The 19455-nt window shown below is 40.6% G+C and overlaps 1 protein-coding gene across 5 annotated transcripts in view; it reads right to left on the reverse strand.

Moving 5' to 3' along the window:
- KCNJ15 (potassium inwardly rectifying channel subfamily J member 15) overlaps positions 1 to 19455 on the reverse strand; it is a 136295-nt gene that overhangs the window by 79872 nt on the left and 36968 nt on the right. The gene's annotated exons all lie outside the window — the stretch shown is intronic.

The following is a 19455-nucleotide window of genomic DNA, read 5'->3' on the forward strand; positions in this document are numbered from 1 at the left end:
AGCTGAAGGCTCAGATGATGTATACAAATGACCTCTTCACAGTTGACAAGGTGGATGGAGGGGGGTTGCCTGATGTAGAAGAAAACTCCCTCCCATTCCATCAATCAGTTCATTAGCTACCAGCTGTGTGTTTGGGCAACTTTTACACATGAGTCAAGAGCTGTTCCAGAAGAGCATTAAATCTCTATATAAAATAGTCCTACCATAACTGACAAGGAGTAGGTGGTGTAGTAGAATGGAAACTTCCCTCCCATGGCAACTTACCACACCCCAATTAGGTGTCCAATGTGCTATTTTTATACATCCTGGGGATAAGTTTTGACAAATGGCTACCCCTACTGGTCTGACCATCCCTTAAAACTCAGTGAGCCCCATTGCCATTTTTCATTATGCATAGTCATTGGTGGATGTTTCCTAACTGCTGTGAAGTTTTTTGGGGTGGGGGGGTGAAACAATGTTTCCATAGACCTCTTTCATTATCATGTCCTGCATGCAGTAAATAAAGATATCATCATTTGGAGGCAGTATGGCTGAGAAATGCTGGGGACTGACACCAGGGTCAGCAAATTTTATGCCACTCTTGTGTTCTGCTCGCTCAAGGATGTGTAAATGTTCTTTAACTTGACGTGGGGAAGACAATTCACAAAAGATAGCATTTATATACAGACATACTATTTTGTGCCAATAGATGGCGCTAAAATTCATTGGAAAACCATTGATTCCATTATATGAAAATGTTTTCTATGGAATAATTCATTACAAGATCAAAAGTACAACCGTAGGCATGTCTTCTGAGACAAAAACCTGACTGAGTTTAGCCAAGGTGATTTCCAGATGCACTCCTACAGCTATATTGGTGAATTCCAGAGCCTTTGCCCTATTAATCTAGTCAGCTTTAAAAGTTCTGTGACAGTTTTACATTAATACATTTTACGTTGCAGGTTTTGATGAATTAAGATCACTTAATCAGATACCACAGACTGTTTTTCTGAATTACATGTACATATACTGTACAAACCAAGGCTGGGAGAAGGTTATCTATTCACTGCACTTACCTTACACTATAAAGTTGCCTTCATACAAAATAGCAGACTGGAATAAAATGGGTTTGGGTGGTTTTTGTGTGTTATAGAAACTAAGCCATCATCTTAACAAGTTGTGGGGATCAAGCCATCTTGTCATGCCAAGATAGGGGTTATTGGTTTGAGCACAGTATGTTATGTGAAGGCAGTAACTGTATTTTGTTACACCAATTTGGAGCTCTGGATGAACCCAACCTGTACCTGTTGCATTCATCTTATAGAATATAATCATTTATCATACTCTTCTTTTAGCATCATGGTAGTTTAGTTGGTTTTTGTAATGCAGACATTGTATGGCAGCAAAAAAGCCCATTTTAAAATAAACGGTGACCATGGAGCTTGGTGGTATATCATGAAGTGCTAATTCAATATCCTGTAGTAAAAAAATGTACTAGATGACAACCTGAGATTTCATTTGTTACTTATCCTTGCTTCATTATATTTCTGGATAAATCTAATAATTGTATTTTATTCTTAAAACCTTATGTGATTTGCTCTTCAGTCATGGACTTTTTCATTAAGGTGCATAAGATGTGCTGGAAAAGCTGGCTGTATATCTACATGTATGTGAGCAAAGGCAGTTCCATATTGTTGTTAACCAGAAAGTCATCACTGCCCTTTGTGAAAAGCCAAAGAACTATAATTCCTGGATCAGCAGTTTCTGAGGTGGTAATAATTTACAGGTCATGACGGTATCACTCAACAGTTGCAGGTTGCTGACACATACTTTTTGATGATCCTAGCTTATCATCCCCCACTATTCTAATGAGCTGGTTTCTAAATTCTCCTTATGTTTTTCTTAGATCCCGTGGACAGATTGAACTTTGATTCAGCTCCAAATCTGGCAGCTACATTGGACTTAGCACAAACTTTACTTGGCTGCATGGCAATATCAAGTTTTATTAAATAGGATTTTGAATAATAATAATAACAACAATAATTTCAACTAGGTGCCACCCATTCCTAGAGCATGTCTGGGCAGCTCACAATAAAACAGAGAAAATAAGGTACATTATGAATAATAAAAAAACCTAGATAAATAAAGAGCCAATAAAAATAAATATGGCAAATCTGGCCAATAACACAAAAACATACTAACACCTCCCACACAGGGCCACAACTAGGGGGGGACAAGTGGGGCATGTGCCTGGGGCACCGTGCTGGGGTGTCAACAAAATGAGCACTGGGGGGGGTTGGGTGGTTTTTGTGTGTTATAGAACACACAAAATGGGCACAGAATCCATGTTTGCCCCATGTGACACAGACCCTAGTTGCGGGCCTGCTCCCACAAGAGACTCCAGCCACTTTAGCCTAAGGCTGGATGGGATTTTATAATTTATCTCATTCTAATAACTTCATCTGCAATGTTTGCTAGACTTTAAACTGCAACTGATTCTTCAATGAATGACCTATTCCATTCCTGTGTTCTTATTCAGATTACGAACGGCTTTGGTATAGTTACAGTATAATTGTTTCTTCCTGTTTCTCAGGGATTTTATCAGTCTTCCTTATAACTATCATGTCATGTTATGACATGTTATGACAGAACTAATGAAAGCTCATTGATTCTGTCTGTCGTCTTCATATGTATAACAGGATCTGTCACTAGAACATGGGTGATATCAACAATACAGTATAATAAATCAATCCTACTAAACTGTTACTGAAAATGAACTTGAATAATATCCATATAATTTGGAATACAGAAATGGAATACCCTGGATTATAAAATGAATGGCCTGGTGTTTTAAGAAATTTGTTTATGAGTTAAAAACTCAGTCCAGCAAAAAAAGAATGCGGGGGATATATTGGGGTCCTTAATGGTTGTTTAGAAAAGGTTGACTGGCATCTTTTTTATGATGGCAATGTTACAATTTGAAGGAATGTTAGTGCCTATGCTTTCATCACATGCACTGGTATCATGGATTTTTTGCTGAAGTAAGGAGCACAACACTGAGGAGAAGAACCATGTTTATTGCAATGATCATTTCCAAAAAATGGAAAAGCAAAGATACCTAGGGCTGGCCAGTTTGGGGAAGCTAGTCAGGTCTTTGCCCCTGTACCTGGGGCAAGAAGATGGAAAGTTGGGATTTCTCTAGGTTGCAACTTCCTTGTAAGAGTTGCCCTTGGGCTGGGCTGTAAGATGGTAGGGAGGCTTCTATTCTTTGGTCTAGATGGAATTGCAGGGGGCTTTGTCTGGGGCAGGGAGGGTCAATTTGGATCTGATGGGATTAGGCAAAGAGAGGAACTGGGTTTAACCTTGGTTATTTCAAAAGACTCTGTGTGTGTGTGTGTGTGTGTGGTCTCAATTTTGTTTGTTAGGTTTTTTTTTTCATTACACTGGTAGTTCCTTATTTCTTAGAGATTAATACAATGGTGGACCAAATTCTTGGAAGGAAGATACGAATTAAAGATGTTTATGAGATGTTAAATTATAGACCCAGAATTTGGAAATTGTAAAAGGTGATTCTGTATCCTTGGAAAGTTTTGTCTATTCCAGATTTAAAGTTTAGTTTAGTAAAATGTGTGAGCCTTTAAGATGGCTTTATACTGATGGAGTCCTAGTTCAGACAATATGTTTCTGTCTAGTCTAGGTTTAATTCATTGTTTAATAGTTGAATAACTATATTATTGTGATTATTATTAGAAACTGATAAAAAGGTTTTTTTTTCTCCTTCTCTTTTTGTGTTATTATGAAATGAAACTTTGGGGGGGGCATGCTGTTGTTATTTGTATCATCTTCATTGTCATCTGTATGGTCTAAAAAAGTAAGTCATTTGTTTGAAGAAAAATAATAAGCATTGTTGGACACCTGCCATTCTGTGTCAGGAAGCTGACTCTCAGTTTGAGTCAGCCTTCCTCTACATAGCGAATATTTCAGGAAAATGTCAACTACTAGTGATACTGCGTATCCTTTCTTATTCAGGGAAAGGAGATTGGACCTCATTAGTAGAGCTCATGCTGTGAAAAGAATCTAATTAGAGATTCAATCTAGCAAGACAAAAATTCCTCCCAGAAGCCTAGACTGCTTCTATCAGTCCACCGTACTGATAATACTGAATTGGACAGAGCAGTGGTCTAACCTGATGTGAAGCAGTTTTCTCTATTCCTGTTATTTTAACCTGTGTAGTCATTTCATTCCTTGCTTGTGCACTCTTGGCTGTTTTTTTTTTTTTTGTTTAGAACAAAATGCCAAAACTGTGAGTTTATTGTGCTCCCATAAGAAATATTTCAGGCATTTTCTGTCTTTTCTCTCTATATAAGCGAAAATGAGAAAATCCAATCCGGTGCCATTTACAGGTGTTGTGGATTGTTTATTGCTTATTGTGAGTGCTATAGCAACTAGATAACTTTGGCTGATTTTGAAAAAGCTGAGCAGCGTCAGACTTACTTAGGTATGACCTGATACTTGGACAGGAGATCAGGAAATTCCGGGGCTGAAGTTTACATTGGTCAATTTAAAACAAAACAACAAAATAAATTCCAGAAGAAGGCATGGATAAGCTACTTCCGTACCGTTGCCAAGAAAACAATATGAATGCATCTATGTAGTTACCAGTTCAATTTGAGTGAGTGTCATGTTCCCCATTACGATGAGTGCTTTACATCGTAACGTTTCACATGCCTTTCACTGACGTGGGGCTGGGGGGTGCAGTTAGGCATTGTTGCGCTGGACTGCTTATCTGCTTTCTAGGTTTGGAATGTGTTTGGGCTACGCTTTGGTTTCAAGGTTTTCTTCCCAGGCGATTGGCACTGTCCGTTGCCAGCACCTGGGGATAAGGGAGTTTGAACCGGTTGGGTGAAGGGAGGGGTTTCGTTCACACAGAGGGTTTTTAGTTTGTAATTCGCGCGCTTTTGTTCATTCTCAGCTTTCTCTGTATTTGCATACTAATCCTTCAATAAATCAGATTTCATAAAGTTACACTTGTGAGTCTGGTTCAATTAGGTTAGGCAATCATTACATAAAGCTGAGGATCATAAAATTTTACCGTTAACACCCGTCCAGAGTAATCTGTGAGGAAATAAAGTTAGCGATGACTGAGCCTACTCCTTACTCGGGAGAAAGTGAATATTCGAGTGCGGGGGAGCCGGATTCCACAGTAAAGAGAAGGGAAAAGGCCCCCACTCTGGAGTCGGAGGACCTACAGGAGACTTCGAGTTCCAGTCCAGCGAAAGGGAAAACTGTGAAATCTAAAATGGTTAAGAAAGCAGAAGAATTGCCGGCTGAACAGGTGATGTGGGATGAGGAGCAGGGAACCCTACCAGCGATGTCGAAGACGTCTTGGAAGCAGAGGTACCCGCTGTCCCCGAATGTAGCCAGGACCAATAAGAGAGGGTCGGAGGATTCCGAGACCCCTGTGAGGTTACAAGGGTGGGAAACCAGGATGCAGTCCCTAGAAGAAATGATGATGAAAATATCATTGGCTTTGTGGGGCCCGGACAGAGGGAGAAGGGAACATCATTCCAGACAGTCGTCCCCATCTCTCCCCCCACCCTCGGGTGTGAGGAAGAAGGATCGGAGAAGGCATCAGGCGGAATCACCATCTAGCAGTCCCAGACATTCATCCCCATCGCCCCCATGGTGTTCGGAAGACAGAGGAAGGAGGAAAAATAAGGATGAGAAGAGAAATCCCAAAGTCAGGATTTCAAATTCCCCCCCCCCCCGATTGGGAAGATCCCCTGTGTCCAAGAGAAGGGCTGGGCAGAAGGAGAGGAAGAGGAGCCCGCAGGGCACGAGATACATGGATTTCAATGTCAAGTTTGATGGGGATCCCACTAAGCTGCCATTTTTCCTGACCAATGCTAAAAGCTATATGGAGGAGTTTGGGAGGCTGTTTCCTTCTGAAAGGGCTAAGATAAATGCTGTTGCCACCAAACTGAAGGGGAGGGCAGCTGATTGGTTTGTCCAATTAACTGAGATGGATGCCCTGGAATTAGATGAGTTTGAAGAATTCCTGTGGGCGCTCAAGTTGCATTTTGCTGACCCATTAGCTAAAGAGAAAGCCAAGGTGGCTCTGAGGGAACTGATTCAAGGATCAAGGTCCGTTGCAGACTACGCCCTAGAATTCCAAGCTTTAGCTGCAAAGGTGGACGATTGGTCGCAAACGACTTTAATAGAAATGTTTAAGGATGGTCTGAGGCCCGAGCTGCTGAGATGGTCGTTGGGAAGAGAAGATCCTATTACCCTATATGACTGGATCCAGCTGGCAGGGAACGTTGAGCAAGCCCACGCTAAGTTTGCACAAAGCAGGAAGGGTCCCAAGCAAATGGCCATGATAAGAGTTGCCAAGTCCACGGGCACCACGGGCAGAACGGGGCGAACGGTATGGCAGGAGGAGAAGGAGAGCCGCTTTGCAAAAGGTCAGTGCCTGCGGTGTGGAAAAGAAGGGCACAGAGCAGCTGTGTGCCCGAAACCCCGGCCAGAAGTTCGGCAGGGAAAGTCACCGGGAAAGTCGCCCACACTGTCCAGGAAGATGAGAGCAGCCCAGGGTAAGACCGAAGACGAGGAGACTCCTTACTATGAGGGAGAGGAGGAACAAGACCCCAAAGAACCAGCGGGAAATGCCCACCACCTGCTTTAAGAAGCGCCTCTGGGCAGGTGGTGGATGATGGGCGCGAGGATGTGTTGGTGAGTGGCAATTGCCCCACTTTAAACATAAAGTTGAAGTTAGGATCCAGCACGAAAACCGTAGAGGTGTGGGGGTTGATCGATTCAGGGTGCTCGAAGTGTTTAATGCACCCTGATCTAGTGACTGCTTTGGAGTTGCCTACTTTTCCATTACAAAAGCCCATGATTTTCACCCAGCTGGATGGTTCTATGGCGGGAGGGAAACCGGTGACTCATTTCACAGGCATGGTGGCTCTGCAATTGGGCACCCGCCAAGAGGGGTTGCAATTTGTGGTAGCCCCTGTGGGGATCCCCCTTGTCATTCTGGGGATTCCTTGGTTGGTCCGGCATAATCTCCATATCAATTGGGAGCATAGAACTCTGACTTTTCCAGATGGCTTTTACAAGGCTCCAGCTGTGGAACAGTTAACGTTGGCTGCAGTGGGGAGGGCTGGGGCAATGGCTCCACAGTTCAATGTGCCTCCATTGGAGGGCTTGCCAGACAGATACCGGGACTTTGCTGATGTCTTTGGGGAAAAGGAAGCGGATCAGCTCCCGCCCCATCGTAAAACTGATTGTGCCATAGAGCTGGTCCCCAACGCCACGTTACCCAAGCCAAAAATCTACGCCATGACCCAGAAGGAACTGGAGGTGCTACAAGACTTCGTGGATAAGAACTTGGCCAGGGGTTTCATTGAGCCGGCAAACTCACCGGTTGGCGCCCCTGTCCTTTTCTGTGAGAAAAAAGATGGGACATTGAGATTATGCAGATTATCGCGGATTAAATGCCGCTTCCATATCGAATAAATATCCAATCCCCTTAATAAAGGATATGTTAGCACATCTGTCCAAGGGGAAGGTCTTTTCTAAATTGGATTTACGGGAAGCCTATTTTCGCATACGCATCCGGGAGGGGGATGAATGGAAAACTGCTTTTAACTGTCCATTGGGTTCATTTCAGTACAAGGTTTTGCCTTTTGGGTTGGCAGGGGCACCAAGTGTTTTTATGCAATTGATCAATGAAGTCTTACATGAACATTTGTTTAAGGGGGTACTGGTCTACTTAGATGATGTTTTGATTTACACTGAAACTGAACAGGAGCATGAATCTTTAGTGAAAAGGTTCTAAGCAAACTCAGAGATGCAGAATTGTTTGCCAAACTTTCCAAATGTGAATTTCATAAGTCGCAACTTGATTATTTAGGGTACAGAATCTCAGCTAAAGGCATTGAGATGGACCCTGGCAAGATCCAGGCTATCATGGAGTGGGAGCGCCCATGCACCAGAAGGCAATTACAATCTTTTTTAGGATTTTCCAATTTTTACCGCCAATTGTAAAGGGTTTCACTGAGATAGCTCTACTCCTCACTGATCTCTTAAAAACCAAAGGGGTGGGTGACACCCATAAGGTGAAAAACCCAGGCGCACTTCTGAATTGGACGCCCTAGTGCCAAGCAGCTTTTGACAAGCTCAAGAGCCTGTTCACTGCTGAGCCAATTTTACAACCTCCTGATCCCACTAGACCCTTTGTGGTTCAAGTGGATGCTTCTGATTTCTTCATTGGGACGCTCTTGTTACAAAAGGATGCATCTGATCACCTAAAACTGTGCACCTATTTGTCCCCCAAGTTTTCTGAAACTGAACATAGATGGCATGTTTGGGAAAAGGAGGCTTTTGCAGTAAAAGCTGCCTTAGAGGCTTGGCGCCACCTTTTAGAGGGGGCTACATGTCCTTTTGAGGTTTGGATGGACCATAAGAATCTGGAGGCGCTCAGCACTCCCCGCCGCCTCAGTCCTAAGCAAGTTCACTGGGCTCAATTTTTCAGCCGATTTAATTTCCAGCTGAAGTTCATTCCAGGCAAAAAGAACTTCTTGGCTGATGCTCTATCCCGCTTGCCCCAGGACGCTGGTCCTGCGCCGGCTATAGTAGGTACTGTTTGGACCGAGCCACAATTAGGATTTCAGGCTGTCACGCGCAGTCACACCAGAGCGCAGCAGCCTCCGGCTCAGCCTTCGTCAGGGGGGAGGAGATTGCCAGTTTCCTCTCAATTGCAGCAGCAGTTCGTACAAGAGCTGTCAACAGATACTTGGTTGCAATGTAATAAAGACAATGTTTCTTTTACTGATGGTTTGGCTTGGAAACAAAATAGACTTTATGTTCCTGAAACGTTAAGGGCTGAAATCCTCACTCGTTCTCATGATGATAAGGTGGCTGGGCACTTTGGTTTTGTTAAAACTCTGCACCTGGTAAGGCGGCAATTTTGGTGGCCCACCTTAAGAAGGGATGTTAAGGATTATGTGGCTTCCTGCCCTGTTTGTGCAATGTCTAAATGGAAAGGGGGGAAGCCCCAAGGGCTCCTGCAGCCAGTTGCGAGTCCCTCCTGCCCGTGGGAGGATATTTCCATGGATTTTATTGTAGACTTGCCTCCCAGTCAGAGGAAAACAGTGATTTGGGTTGTAAAAGACTATTTTTCTAAGCAGGCTCATTTCATTCCATGTGCCTCCATTCCCTCAGCTCAACAGCTGGTGCGCCTCTTTTTGATCCACATCTACTGGTTGCATGGGACCCCCTCCCGTTTGGTGACTGACAGAGGCACACAATTTACTTCGCAATTCTGGAAGTCATTTTTAAAATTGATTGGCACGGCCCAAGCTTTGTCCACGTCTTTGCATCCATCCACTGACGGCTCTACGGAGATTGTTAACTCAACCCTGGAACAGTTTTTGTGTTCCTTTGTTAATTACCAACAAGGCAATTGGGTGGATTTGCTTCCTTTTGCTGAAGTTGCTTACAATAATGCTGTGCATCAGAGCATTGGGCACACCCCATTTCTTATTGTGTTCGGACGGGACTTTGTTCCCATCCCAGAGTTGCCTCAGCCTGCTCCGCAGACCTGCTCCCCCTCTGATTGGGCTGCGCAACTTGCTGATACTTGCCCCATGATCAAAGAGGCTTTGGTTGATGCTCAAGCTATGTGCAAGCTCTATGCAGACAGGCACAGATCTCTCCAACCTGATTTTAAAATTGGGGACAAAGTCTATCTATCCACTAAGTTCATTAAGTCCCCTCATTAAGTCCCCTTGGAAAAGAAGTTGGCTCCTAAATTCATTGGTCCCTTTCCTATTGTGGGGATTGTGAATCCTCTCACCTTCAAATTGGATTTGCCTCATAACCTCAAACGCTTACATCCTGTCTTTCACTGTTCTTTGCTCAAACCTGTCACCCATTCTGACAAGTGGCATAACCAGCCTCCTCCCCCTCCTCCCATCATGATTGATGGACAACAACACTTTGAGGTGAAGGAGGTCCTTGACTCCTGCAGAGCCCAGGGGACTCTTCAATACCTTGTCAAATGGAAGCATTTTCCCCACCCAGAGTGGGTGGCTGCTCGTGATGTTTCTGCTCCAATTCTGGTAACCCATTTTCACTCGGCTTATCCTTCAAAGCCGGCTCCTTAATTTTTTTGGGGGGGGGGCGGTATGTCATGTTCCCCGTTACGATGAGTGCTTTACATCGTAACGTTTCACATGCCTTTCACTGACGCGGGGTTGGGGGGTGCAGTTAGGTATTGTTGCGCTGGACTGCTTATCTGCTTTCTAGGTTTGTAATGTGTTTGGGCTACGCTTTGGTTTCAAGGTTTTCTTCCCAGGCGATTGGCACTGTCCGTTGCCAGCACCTGGGGATAAGGGAGTTTGAACCGGTTGGGTGAAGGGAGGGGTTTCGTTCACACAGAGGGTTTTTAGTTTGTAATTCGCGCGCTTTTGTTCATTCTCAGCTTTCTCTGTATTTGCATACTAATCCTTCAATAAATCAGATTTCATAAAGTTACACTTGTGAGTCTGGTTCAATTAGGTTAGGCAATCGTTACAGTGAGTCTTTTCAAAAACATATTATGAACCCGCCTAACATTCGTTGGACTTCTAATTAAATGGTAATATGACATACTTTAGAGGCTTTCAAACACTTTCAAAATCTCCTGTGATAGATAGATTAGGGAACAGATCAGTTTAAAAGTAGTTTATGGAAGACAGAAAGTTTCAAAATTTTGGGATACATATTCTGTATCTGGGGATGGGAGGAAATTCATTCAGGTGAACTTGAAATGCAAACCTACTTAATGCTGCACTATTAAAACAATACAAACTAAAACCACCAATTATTTAAAATTTCACTTTAACTTTTACTAAAGTAAAATTTAAAGTTTACTGAAAATTTCACTAGATTGTAGCAATAATGTGCACAAAAATATCTGAAAGGAAAAAAGCACATACAATTATGAATACACTGAAAATAATATCAATATTGCATTCTATTAAGTGAAATCATTTTTTAAAAATATATAAGGCAGAATTCTTTATAAATACATATTTTTGAAGAAATGTGCACTATATCCTAATCTTCCTGCAATGTCCACAGAAAAAAAACAACTAAAATATCCCAACTGATGCTGAAAGAACTCTGTTGTTTTGTGAAATTGTTACATGGCAGATTTTTAAAAAATGCAGAGTTTTAAAAAAAAGAACACAAAAAAGGAGAGAGCTAAGTTAAAGTAAGTGTCATGAGCAAGTTTATTGCTGCTCAACAATTCTGATTAAGTCCTATATCAGAGAGTGGCAGAAACAAATTATTTGATTATAAGAAGTTGCCTTCAGTCATTGCTCTGCCTAACACAGTATTAAATATAAAATCTGTGGCTGCCAGATGTTGCTGGCCTACTATTACTATTATCCCAATGACAGCCAACTCTAGTTAATGGGAGCTGGGAATCACAAACATCTGGAGGGTGACAGCTTCTCATGGTTTGGCAGCAGCTTTGTTGGGCTTTTTCCCAGCCCTTGCTGAGATGGTGGCATCTGAACTCAGGATCTTTAACTACAATGTGCAACTACAAATGTGCTCTGTTATTAAGCTACTGTCTTATGGCACCAAGTTACTGTCACTGTTCCATGGAGAGGTTTCCACTGAAGAAAGGAAGGAGAGGGACTTTTTGCCAGGACTTTCTCCTGCCTTGTGCAGCTATTGAGATTAGGCACTATGAAGTCATTTCTATATGTTCTCTTACTTTATTTCAAGAGTGGTGGTGTTTGGTGTTTTTTTACTTTTGTTTTTTGCCAGCTTGAAAAAGTGTGTGAATATATCTAAGACTTCCAGTTTTGTAGCATCACAGTGTGACATGTGAAAGACATGCTGTTGAGCACAAATACGTTTTACAAGATATTGTTATCTGTCTGTGAAAGCCAATGAATATTTGACTAGGAAGACCAATTGCCTATTGGTAGAGATGCTTTGCTGGCAATTTCTGAAATACCCAGTGGGTTACCCTGTAGAGATTTCATCCAGACATAACATAGACTCTTGCACTTGATTGGCATTCAGTGAGTAAGTAAACATTTGGTTCATTTCCCCTCCTCCTCCTCCTCCTCCTCTCTCTCCCTCTCTTTCCATCTCTAGTAATTTTAACTGCAGAGGGTATACACAGAAAAACATGCAATTTGGAAAAGTAGCAGCAATTAATTTGTGTAATTTTGCCAGATCTTAAAGAGCCAAGTTTTTAGAAGGTTAAGAACTGAAAGAAAGGTTATCGATCACCATATCGAAATATCTGCTGCTGAAGCAGAAATTATACTAAAATATGTTACCAAGAGGATATTTATTAATGACATTTAAAAAAAAATCCCAAGCATCTTCCAAGGGAACAGTTGTATACACTGTTCTCATCTATCCCCACTCGTTCTTGCAACAATTTAGCAAGACAGGTTGAAAGTTATGAGGATTCGAGTGAGATTTATTTATTTATCCATCCACCTATCATAAAACTGGCAGAATAAACACCTGGAATTTCCATTTGTCTATAGGGCTCTAATCTGTGTTGGATGATCTTAAGTATTATTTTGCTAGCATGTAAAATTAAGGATATTATACGACAGTTTGCACAATCTGTAATTCTCCTTTTTGGGGGGATTGGTATATAGATTGACATAACACATTCTGTTGGCCACTGTGTCATTCACCAGATTTGCTGGCATAGCTTGGTTAGAACTTCATAGATTCTTCTTCTGTTGCTTGCTATATTTATGTAGATATTACATCAATTGCAGTAGCCTTCCAACTTGGTGATAACAGGAGTACTGGTCTAACTTTATACTAGAGGTTCTTGTAAATAGATAATATCTTCTAGCTTGGATACTGACATCTTGACTGTACAGAATTTCAGAATACTCCTTCCATATCTCACTGATCTTCTTTGAATCAATTATTACCTATCCATTGGCCTCCTTTAGCATGCTGGATTCTCCTTCTGAGTTCAGAGATCTTTTGGAAGACTTTCCTTGTTTTTCCATGTCTGTTTCCATCTTCAACATCTTTACAAATGTTGTTGTGATAATACTGCTTCTTGCCTCTTTTAACGGTTCTTTGAAATTCTTTGGTAAGTTTCTTCCTGAGATCTTTGTTTTTCTTGGCTTTGATTTCTCTTTTCTACTTGACAATGGTATATTCTGTCGTCTACAGAAATTTGCTTTCTTCTATTTCTTGAACTTCGACAATATTTTTCACATTTATCCTTAACCACTTCTTTAAGTGGTTTAACTTAACTTCTTTAAGTTCATTCCAGTTTGTCTGGTTCTCAATCAATGAGGTTCAGGGCTTTAGGACTCACATAAAATTTGCTGACCGCAATGCCAGTCCCCAGCATGTCTCAGCCATACTGCCTCCAAGTCAAACTACAAATTGCTTTTTGTTATCTTCCTGTCTTCATCCGGAGGTATTTCACCTCTCCAACATTCCTTTGGATGAAACAGTAGTATAATAGTATTGTGTAATAGTAGTAATAGTGATAGTAATAATGTCTACTGAGTACCTCATTTAATTTCCAAAAGTAAGAGAGATCCTCTGCTAGTAGGAGACAGTGTACTGTCATTTGCACCAACTCAGGATACATTAGCTGATAATCCTAGTCTATTGCCCGTAATGGAATGGATCTTAACAAAAAGTATCAGACCACACAAAACTTTCTATATTCTACTGAAAGTTCTTTCATCCATTCAGAAAACGTTTTGTAGTTTTGTTAGACCTTAAGTGATAGATTTGTATAAATGTAACAGCTGAAAGAAATTTTTACAAAAGCTGTGTTCCTGAGGTGATATTTATTTATTTAATCCCAGCCTTTTCCCTATGAGATCAGGAATGTTTACATTTGGTTGTGGAAAGGCAGATCCTTCAAACTTTTGAAAGTATGATTTTTTTCTCATAATTCCTCAGCAAATGGCTAGAGTTATGTCATGAACAAGCCAGAAGGGGAAAAAATCCTTCTTCTAATTACCTTTTTATTCACAATCAGCCCTTAAGATCCAAACATTTTGGCTGAAGGTCAAAATGGATTTTTTTTTTCCAGAGAATTGTGAGTGACCTTTCAGGTGTATCTGGACTGTAACAACTGTGCCATCTTAATAAATACAACCTGTAAACTGCTAGTCAGTCCTGGGTAATAATGGTGGTGATGGGACATATGGTTTGAATGGACAGGATCTGTTCCTCAGTTGTAGATTGTAGCATCTGACCTTTGCTTCTGAGAGTTCAGAAGGAAAAATAGATAGGGAATTTAAACAAACAGAGGAAAGTTACTGGAAACACCTAGCTGATAATATGGCAGTAAAAGTGCATGTGGTTTGTCTGCCCAGATACCCAAAGGGCTTACAAAGGTCAAAGGAAAGTGTGTTTACTAATTCAGCCGTTGTAGAAAAGGAGGTCAGTATATTAATCAGGTGGCTTCTCTAGCTCTGGCAGCACCAGCAATTAACAATATGTAATGCATGGCCTCTTGCTAAACAATGGGCTATCATACTTCCGCTCATGAATGAAGCTTTGGCATTTGCATCCCTTCTATATCCATATTAATAGAATCTCAGTGTTCCTCCCCAAAGCATTTGCTACATGTCACCTTCTACACCCAAATGCACAGAATATTTAAAATATCTATGCTTCTGAAAGGGCAACTGGAGACCAGCTAACAGACCTAACAACTGGAGCTGTTTAAATGTCATAAAATCAATCTTCTCCAAAAGAAGATGAAAAGAGGCTACTGATTCGCATAGCATTTGCAGGTAGAAATTTCTAACAACAGACTTACCTTTGGAAATCAGTATTATAATCTTAAGTGACATACAGTACAATTCACCATGGAAGGAACATTTCAAAATCAAAAGTAGGTAATATATTGGCAGCAACAAAATCACATAATAGATTGTGCCAAACTTTTCAATGCTGCAGTGCTCTTCCTCAGACAATATAGTAGAAAAAATGAGGACATAGTGAAGAACAAAGTTCCCAAAACTAGGCCAGATATTACCATCATGAAATCCACAGTTCAAAGTCACTCTGAGATCTGAACACTCTGTGTTCATGGACTAAATACACTGCTGATAGAAAATAGCATCTGTATGAAGTTGCATCTTGCATTCAGGACAAAACAATTGTTGCTTCCACAAACCAAATATGCAAATAGCAAGAGTCCTGTGCTTCAACAGCTGTTCAAATAGAGAAATTTCCCCTGTAAAGTGGGCCAATACATCATGGTTATATTTTGTAATTGTTCATACATCTTGTGACATAAAGAGTTTATAAGGCTTCTTTTTTCATTGATGTTCAGTATTTCCTGTCAATTAAATATTCCTGGAATATATGTAATTTTTGTTTTACTTTGTTCATAGTATCTCTAAAGGGCAGTTATATGGTAGAAGGGAGCAGGCAACATTTGATATTGTAAATCTCATGGCAACTGGTCATGAAGCTCATGGATTGCTTGACAGAATTCCGTTCATGGAAGTGCTTCCATGGCTTTTCTCTACATTCAGGGGATCATTGAACAAGATTATGCCTTGCTGACAAGTTCAACAGCCTCTCTTGCATCAGTGATGAACAAGAAATTCTAAGGACAACCTCAACTACATGATGGTTTTTTGACACTTGGAGATTTTATTTACCCATAGCAGTTTAAAAACAATTTAAAAGTTATTTAAGGAACTGTGGTATGTTATTGATATATCATTCTTTTGTTTTCATGTTGTATTTACTAACTTGCCAATCTTTTTATATTGTTTCCCATTATTTATATACTGTATGTAGATTAAGTTTTAAGTTTTTTGTTGAAAGTGCACACAATTAGAATAATACATAGAATGAAATAAAATGGAAAATGCTACAGATTGTTTTTTTTAAACCCAAATTAGACCAATCTGGGCCAAATCTTGCAGAATAACCAGATATATTTCTATGAAAAATTATATATGCTTATCAATTTCTGAAATATCCAGCTGTGCAAATAATCATTCTATGGACCTCAGCAGCAGTGAATGAAATAAATTTATATACATCTTTTTGTTGCAAATAAAAAACAAAATTACAAAATCTCCAAACTAAATAATTACAGGAAAACAATGAACTGAAAAAATATAATTATTTATTCTTTTTTGATGAGTAGTCTGCAACTTTGCATAAGAAGCTCTTAACATAATTCAGTGGAAGTTGGAAGTTTCATTGGACATTCAAGGATTGGATTACACTATGCTGCCCACAAGGGAGAAATATTTTTGCTAGCTAGAACACAAAAATAAAATAAAATAATTATTCTGATAAGTGAGAAAAATGAGCTGGAAATAACTAAATTAAATTTAACAAAAAGAAATACAAAGTTCTTCGCTTAGGAAACAGATATTGAATGCACAGTTGTAGGATGGGGGATACTCTGTCTGGTTTGATGATGCTCCTTGTGAAAAAAAGATCCTGGAATAGTAACTGACTACAAATTGAATATCAGTCTGGATTATAATGTGGCTATAAATAAAGGCAAGGGTAATTGTAGCCATTACTAGGCTGGATTATTTTCTGAATCCTAGGATGTAGTCGTTCCATTTTATTCTGTGTTGGGAAGACTCTGCCTCAAGTATTATGACCAGTTCTGGCACAAGTATTTACAAAGAATTCTGAGGTCTAAGAGTGGCGAAACCTTGGTTCTCATCTTCACCTCCAACCACCTCCAAATATGTTGCCAAGAAGACTGTATTGGCCAGTCCATATAGTTATCAGGAGTCAGGGTTGACTCAAAGGACCATAAGGACAACTCAACAGGTACAGAGAAGGGCAATGAGGGTGATCAGAGGACTAAAGTCCTGTGAGGACAAATTGAAGGAATTAGAATTGTTTGGCCTCAAAGAATATTATAGCACTCTTCAACTATTTGAGTGGGTGTCACCAAGAAAAAGGCCAAGACCTCCGTCAATCCTGAGTGCAGGGTACAAGGACTTCTTTTCTGTTTTCACATGAAAGCAGACATGAGATAATGGATTTAAGACATAAGAAGAGAGATTAATGTCAAGAAAAATGTTTTTAAAAGTAAGAGCAGTTGAATAGTAAAATTCCTGAAGGCAACGGTGAGCTCCCACTGAGTGTGTTAAAGGAGAAGTTGGACAACCATATGTTGAAGAAGCTTTAATTTGCACAAAACATTTGATGGCCTAAATGCCTCCTTCCAGCTCTGTGATTTTATGATTTATACACATCCTCTTTTCTCCTTTCAGATAAAGAAGAAAAATAATGGATAGAGATAGGGTGAGCAGAAGGGGTACCTGTGCTGGAAGAAGAGAACAGAGTAAGAAGAAAAACAAAAACAGGATGCAAATTAGGCAAGCAGAAGAGGTAATTGCTTGATAGAGGAGAAGGGAAGACAAAGGGAAGGGAAAGGAAGACAAAGGGAGTCTTTATCTTCCTTTCCCTTACGTGTAAAGAATGAGTATCTACAATGAAGCAGAAGAGAAGAAACTGTTTCCATTTTTGCTGCCTCACTAATGTCCCTTCCACATTGCTAGAAGTTATACCACCCAGATGAATAAACAGTTTTTGACAGTCACCCTCACCCCTGGCAACCTCAAAATACTGGGAACAAGGAACAAAGAAGGTCATCAACCCACTCCTTATCTCCAATCCACAGAAGAGGAAAACAAAATAAATTGCCAATCCTTCATCCCATCCCATTGACAGGTTAGTCAAGCCTGTGAGTTATTATTAATTTATTATGGAAGAGTTTTCCTCACTTGCCATTCCTATTTGCTCTTTTGTTTTATGTTATATTTATATTTCTATGTTTTATCATTATACTGATGTTTTGAACCATATTCGCTGCCCAAAGTCACCCTGGTGAGATGGGTGGCCATATAAATCGAATAAAATAATAATCAACCCCATTTATATCCTTACCTGCTGTTGTGCACATTTATCTGAGCTCAGGAAAAAGAGCAATTGAGTTGTGAAGCTGTCAAACCATCCTTCCCTACAAAGGACTCCCAAGACAGCCAAAGTCCAGGAACTGGTAGGTTATTTCTCCTTCTAGTTCAGTAAATTAGGGAAGTGTCTGTCTCAGCTGCTTCCAAACTTTATCTGGATGTTCTGGACTTAAAAAATGCTTTAGCCCCTTTTGCCTAGGTAATGGCTTTTGCCTATCTCCTTCAAGGTCACCTTTCTTAATCTCTACAAGGGTTTAAGGTGTTGGACTAAGACAAGGGAAATTCAATCTACCCTCAGCCATGGAAGGTCACTGAGCCAGTCTTCTTCTCTCAGCCCAACTAACTTCATGTGATTGTTTGTGGGGAAAAATAGAGGAAGGAGGGTTATGTACCATGAGCTTCTGGAAGAAAGGTTGGATATAAATCTAACAAACCTTTAAGTAAAATAGAAAGTTTTGCAAAAGAAAATACTAGCTTTTATGTGGTTTTACTGAGTCAGCATTAAATTGACTCACTCTCCAATACTGCCAACATTATTTTAGATCAGAGTGCCTTACTCATCTCCCATTTGGATTACTGCAATGTGCTCTACATGGGACCATACAGAAGCAGCAGCAGGTCCAGAATGTAGTGGCACACAGAGTTTTGGGTGCCCCATGGTTCACTCGAATAACACCACTGCTATGTGAGCTGCACTGGCTTCCAGTTGCTTTCCAGGTAAAATTCAAGGTGCTGGTTATCACCTTTAAAGCCCTACATGACACAAGGCCAGGTTGCTTGTGGGACCACTTCTCTCTAAGGGTATCTGCCCATCCTACTAGGTTACATAAGGTCGGTGCACTCCAGGTCCTCTTCCTTAAAAGTTGCTGCCTGATGGGACCTTGGAGACATGCCTTCTTGGTGGATGCTCCAGATCCTTGGAATAGCATCCCACCTGAGATTTGAGGGATCCCTACCCTTTTAGCCTTCCAGAGCGCTGTGTAGACCTGGCTCTTCCCCCAAGCATTGGGCTGGGATGGGGGTTGAGCTGTGAGGATGTTTGGTCTGGTGCCTTGGGGAAAGGGTATTTTTGTTTTTAACCATGTTTTTATGGATTGTTGTGAGCCACCTAGAGTCATTGTATGAGATAGGTGGCCATATAAGTCCTGTAAGTAAATAAGTCAATAAATTACTTGTCATGTGAAAGTGTTTTAAGAATGAAGACAGAAACTTTTCAGGCATGATCTCTATTTTTTCAGAGTCCCAACTTTCAATTACCTGAAGCAGAGGCATCCACATCAAACAATACTTTTTTCAAAATTATGAAATTCCCATTCTGACATTCTGACTCAATCTCACCTATCAGTGTGTGACAGGGGATGAGTCTGTATCATGACATCATGATGCAGATTTTATATTTGCCCTCCCTTGCAAAGTGTCCTGTTCAGATCATGCACCAAACCAATTCTCATTAAAAATCCTTATTAAGAACTATTTACAATCAATAAGT

Source organism: Candoia aspera, chromosome 5, assembly GCF_035149785.1.
Source record: "Candoia aspera isolate rCanAsp1 chromosome 5, rCanAsp1.hap2, whole genome shotgun sequence".
In the NCBI taxonomy this organism is placed as follows: Eukaryota; Metazoa; Chordata; class Lepidosauria; order Squamata; family Boidae; genus Candoia; species Candoia aspera.